We start from the raw sequence: 6000 nt of genomic DNA on the forward strand, positions 1-6000 counted from the left end.
CACTACTGAAATATTCCAACTCCTGCATTTCAACGAAAGAAAACCAAAATGAACTTTGAAAAATTAAGAGAATGTAACTGTGACAAGGTAAACCACGACAAGAAACTACTGAAATATTCCAACTCTTGCATTTCAACTAAAGAAATTCAAAATGAAATTTGAAAAATTAAGAGAAAGTAACTTTGACAAGGTAAACCCCATCAAAACATAACTGAAACATTCTAACTCATGTATTTAAACGAAATAAATTCAAAATGAACTTTGAAAAATTAAGAGAATGTAACTATGATTAGGTAAACCACGACAAAACACTATTGAAATTTCCCAACTCATGCATTTCATCGAAAGAAATCCAAAATGAACTTTGAAAAATTAAGAGAATGTAAGTGTGACAAGGTAAACCACGACAAAATATTATTGAAATATTCCAACTCTTACATTTCAACGAAAGAAAACCAAAATGAACTTTGAAAAAGTTAAGAGAATGTAACTGTGATAAGGTAAACCATAACAAAACGCTACTGAAATATTCCAACTCTTGCATTTCAACGAAAGAAAACCAAAATGAACTTTGAAAAATCTAGAGAATGTAACTGTGATTAGGTAAACCACGACAAAACAATACTGAAATATTCCAACTCATGCATTTCATCGAAAGAAATTCAAAATGAACTTTGAAAAATTAAGAGAATGTAACTGTGACAAGGTAAACCACGACAAAACACTACTGAAATATTCCAACTCTTACATTTCAACGACATACTAACAAAATGAACTTTGAAAAATCAAGAAAATGTAACTGTGACAATGTAAAACACAACAAAACTCTACTGAAATATTCCAACTCTTTCATTTCAACGAAAAAAATTCAAAATGAACTTTGAAACATCAAGAGAATGTAATTGTGACAAGGTAAACCACGACAGAACACTACTGAAATATTCCAACTCTTGCACTTGTGTGTTTAAGTTTTTGTTTGTGTGTGTGTGTGTGTGTATGTGTGTGTGTGTGTGTGTGTAATTTTTTGTGTGTGTTTAAGTTTCTATGTGTGTGTAACTTTTTGTGTGTGTGTGTAAGTTTTTTTGTGTGTGTGTAAATTTTTGTGTGTGTGTGTAAGTTTTTGTGTGTGTAAGTTTATTGTGTGTGTGTGTGTATGTTTTTTTTTGTGTGTATTTATTTGTTTTTGTGTGTAAGTTTTTGTGTGTTTGTATATTTAAGTTTTTGTGTTGGAGTTTTAATGTGCGTTTGTGTGTTAGTATGGTGTTTGTTTTATTATTCGCGAGAGCGTAAGTTTTTTTGTGTGTGTAAGTTTTTGTGTGTGTGTGTAAGTTTTTGTGTGTGTGTAAGGTTTTGTGTATGTCTAAGGGTGTTTGTGTGTTTGTTAGTTTTTTGTATGTGTAAGTTTTTTTGTGTGTGTGTGTAAGTTTTTGTGCGTGTGTGTAAGTTTTTGCGTGTGTGTAAGTTTCAGTGTGTGTGTAAGTTTTTGTGTTTGTAAGTTTTGTGTGTGTGTGTAATTTTTCTTGTGTTTGTTAGTTTGTTTGTGTGTTTTTTTGTTTGTTTACTTATGTAAGTTTGTATGTGCTTGTGTTTGTGTGTTGTGTGTGTGTGTGTTTGTTTGTGTGTTTGTTTGTTTTATTGTGTGTGTGTGTGTGTGTTTGTTTGTTTGTGTTTTTTTTTTTGTTTGTGTGTTTGTGTGTTTTTGTGTGTGTGTGTGTGTATGTGTATCCCTTTGAGAAAAATCTGAACCGAAGTGGAAAATTTTTATATTATTTGGAAAAATAGAATTGATTAATAACTAATTTCTTTTTCATTGAGAAAATTCAGAAGAGGAATTTGTAAATGGGTTTAGGAGGGACATTATGAAAAGAACTTGTTCTCAAATGCCTTTTGAAAAGTATTGCTTGGTGTTGAGCATTCAAAAAGCTGTAAATTAAAGTTGGGAGTGAAAAGGATGGGACCTTCAATTTATAAAATGGGTTTATGATGGAAATTGTGAAAAGAACTTGTTCTGAAATGTCTTTTGAAAAGTATTTCTTGGTGTTGAGGTATTCAAAAAGCTGTAAAGTAAAGTTGTGGGTGAAAAGGATGAATGCTTCAACTTGTAAAATGGGTTTAGGAATGACATTAAGAATAATAACTGGTTCTGAAATGCCCTTTGAAAAGTATTTCTTGGTGTTGAGGTATCCAAAAAGCTGTAAAGTAAAATTGGGGGGTGAAAAGGATGGGTACTTCAACTTGTAAAATGGGTTTAGGAATGACATTAAGAAAAGAACTTGCTCTGAAATGCCTTTTGAAAAGTATTGCTTGGTGTTGAGGCATTCAAAAAAGCTGTAAAGTAAAATTGGAAAGGGGTGAAAAGGATGGGTACTTCAACTTGTAAAATGGGTTTAGAAGGGGCATTAAGAAAGGAACTTGCTCTGAAATGCTCTTTGAAAAGTATTTCTTGGTGTTGAGGTATCCAAAAATGCAGTATAGTAAAGTTTAGGGGGAAAGATGAGTACTTCAAGTTGGAAAATGGGTTTAGAAGGGACATTAAGAAAGAAACTTGCTCTGAAATGTCTTTTGAAAAGTATTTCTTGGTGTTGAGGTATCCAAAAAGCTGTAAAGTAAAGTTTTGGGAGAAAAGGATGGATGCTTTAACTTGTAAAATGAGTTTAGGAGGGACATTAAGAAAGGAACTTGCTCTGAAATGTCTTTTGAAAAGTATTTCTTGGTGCTGAAGTATCCAAAAAGCTGTAAAGTAAAGTTGTGGGTGAAAAGGATGGATGCTTCAATTTGTAAAATGAGTTTAGAAGGGACATTAAGAAAGTAACTTGCTTTGAAATGTCTTTTGAAAGGTATTTCTTGGTGTTGAGGTATCCAAAAAGCTGTAAAGTAAAGTTGTGGGTGAAAAGGATGAGTACTTCAACTTGTAAAATCGGTTTAGTAGGGAACATTATGAAAAGAAGTTGTTCTGAAATGTCTTTTGAAAAGTATTTCTTGGTGTTGAGGTATCCAAAAAGCTGTAAAGGAAAGTTGTGGGTGAAAAGGATGGATGCTTCAACTTGTAAAATGGGTTTAGAAGGGAAATTAAGAAAGGAAATTGCTCTGAAATGTCTTTTGAAAAGTATTTCTTGGTGTTGAGATATCCAAAAAGCTGCAAAGTAAAGTTGTGGATGAGAAGGATGGGTACTTCAAGTTGGAAAGTGGGTTTAGAAGGGACATTAAGAAAGGAACTTGCTCTGAAATGCCTTTTGAAAGGTATTTCTTGGTGTTGAGGTATCCAAAAAGCTGTAAAATAAAGTTGTGGGTGAGAAGGATGGGTACTTCAACTTGGAAAATGGATTTAGAAGGGACATAAAGAAAAGAAGTTGCTCTGAAATGCCTTTTGAAAAGTATTTCTTGGTGGTGAGGTATCCAAAAAGCTGTAAAGTAAAGTTGTGGGTGAAAAGGATGGGTGCTTCAACTTGTAAAATGGGTTTAGAAGGGACATTAAGAAAAAAAGTTGCTCTGAAATGCCTTTTGAAAAGTATTTTTTGGTGTTGAGGTATCAAAAAAGCTGAAAAGTAAAGTTGTGGGTGATAAGGATGGGTACTTAAAGTTGGAAAATGGGCTTAGAAGGGACATTAAGAAAGGAACTTGCTCTGAAATGCCTTTTGAAAGGTATTTCTTGGTTTTGAGGTATCCAAAAAGCTGTAAAGTAAAGTTGTGGGTGAAAAGGATGGATGCTTCAACTTGTAAAATGGGTTTAGAAAGGATATTAACAAAGGAACTTGCTCTGAAATGTCTTTTGAAAAGTATTTCTTGGTATTGAGGTATCCAAAAAGCTGTAAAGTAAAGTTGTGGTTGAAAAGGATGGATGCTTCAAGTTGGAAATGGGGTTTAGAAGGGACATTAAGAAAAGAAGTTACTCTGAAATACCTTTTGAAAAGTATTGCTTGGTGTTGAGGTATCCAAAAAGCTGTAAAGTATAGTTGTGGGTGAAAAAGTTTGGTATTTCAACTTGTAAAATAGGTTTAGGAGGGACATTAAGAAAGGAACTTGCTCTGAAATGCCTTTTGAAAGGTATTTCTTGGTGTTGAGGTTTCTAAAAAGCTGTAAAGTAAAGTTGTGGGTGAAAAAGATAAGTACTTCAAGTTGGAAAACGGGTTTAGAAGGGAACATTAAGAAAAGAAGTTGCTCTGAAATGCCTTTTGAAAAGTATTTCTTGGTGGTGAGGTATCCAAAAAGCTGTAAAGTAAAGTTGTGGGTGAAAAGGATGGGCGCTTCAACTTGTAAAATGGGTTTAGAAGGGAAATTAAAAAAAAAATTGCTCTGAAATGCTTTTTGAAAGGTATTTCTTGGTGTTGAGGTAACCAAAAAGCTGTAAAGTATAGTTGTGGGTGACAAGGATGGATACTTCAAGTTGGAAAATGGGTTTAGAAGGGACAGTAAGAAAGGAACTTGCTCTGAAATGGCTTTTGAAAGGTATTGCTTGGTGTTGAGGTATCCAAAAAGCTGTAAAGTATAGTTGTGGGTGAAAAGGATGGATGCTTCAACTTGTAAAATGGGTTTAGAAAGGACATTAACAAAGGAACTTGCTCTGAAATGTCTTTTAAAAATTATTTCTTGGTGTTGAGGTATCCAAAAAGCTGTAAAGTAAAGTTGTGGGTGAAAAGGATGGATGCTTCAAGTTGGAAATGGGGTTTAGAAGGGACATTAAGAAAAGAAGTTACTCTGAAATACCTTTTGAAAAGTATTGCTTGGTGTTGAGGTATCCAAAAAGCTGTAAAGTATAGTTGTGGGTGAAAAAGATGGGTACTTCAACTTGTAAAAAAGGTTTAGGAGGGACATTAAGAAAGGAACTTGCTCTGAAATGCCTTTTGAAAGGTATTTCTTGGTGTTGAGGTATCTAAAAAGCTGTAAAGTAAAGTTGTGGGTGAAAAAGATAAGTACTTCAAGTTGGAAAATGGGTTTAGAAGGGAACATTAAGAAAAGAAGTTGCTCTGAAATGTCTTTTGAAAACTATTGCTTGATGTTAGGGTATCCAAAAAGCTGTATAGTAAAGTTGTGGGTAAAAAGGATGGGTACTTAAACTTGTAAAAATGGGTTAAGGAATGACATTAAGAAAGGAACTTGTTCTGAAAAGATATAATAAAGCCTTAAAAAAGTATTAAAAAATGGGGAGGGGACTCGTTGGGGGCCCGGGGGGAGGTATTAGGGGGTCCGGGGGGCCCTTGAGGGCCGGGTGGTTCTTTGGGGACCTGGGCGGGCCTTTTGGGGGCCGGAGGCCCTGGGGGGGCCCGGTTGTCCTTTGGGAGCCCGGGGACCTTTGGGGACCGGTGGCTTGCATCGGGGTTGGGGTATGGGGATCGGGGCCCTTTGGGGTTGGGGTTTGGGGATCGGTGCCCTTTGGGGTTGGGGTAGGGGGTTCGGAGCCGTTTGGAGTTGGGTTAGGGGACCTCACGACACTGTTCAAATGGAACTTGTGTATTATAACGACCACACTCAAAACCTCTTCTAAAACATCTTCTAAAATCATCTTTTAAAATGTCTCCAACTGTTTCGCCGAAATATTTCCCTAAAATGTCTAAAATGGTTTCGCTCAAATAACCCCTAAACGTAATTTCAGCGTGTTCTTTTTGTTTTTGGCATCTCTGCGCTGTCACACTTGAAATTACTAAGAAACCTTTTCCCGCGATAATCTATTCATCTCTAAGACGTTTCTTGGAGAATTGTTTTCAGGGCGAAGTTTATTAATATCTTTGGAGTTCGACCAGTAGAATTGTTTCCGCGGCGAAGTTTGTTAATGTCTTTGGTCTATTCCTGGACAATTGTTTCTGGGCGAAGTTTTTTAATGTCTGACAGATGATGTCATGGTTGATTGATTTTTCAAGAAAGGGGAATTAATTTGTTGTTTCTAAGGGGAATTATTGATTCAGGAAAGGGGAATTGAGGTCATTGCGTGATCCCGTCTTCCTATTCCTGGATCTTAACATTCGCCCCGAGCGTGCACTTGGCCGAAACATCAACAACAACAAA

This window comes from Artemia sp. Qi Xiang Cuo, chromosome 9 (assembly GCF_049724085.1).
Source record: "Artemia sp. Qi Xiang Cuo chromosome 9, ASM4972408v1, whole genome shotgun sequence".
NCBI classification, from domain to species: domain Eukaryota; kingdom Metazoa; phylum Arthropoda; class Branchiopoda; order Anostraca; family Artemiidae; genus Artemia; species Artemia sp. Qi Xiang Cuo.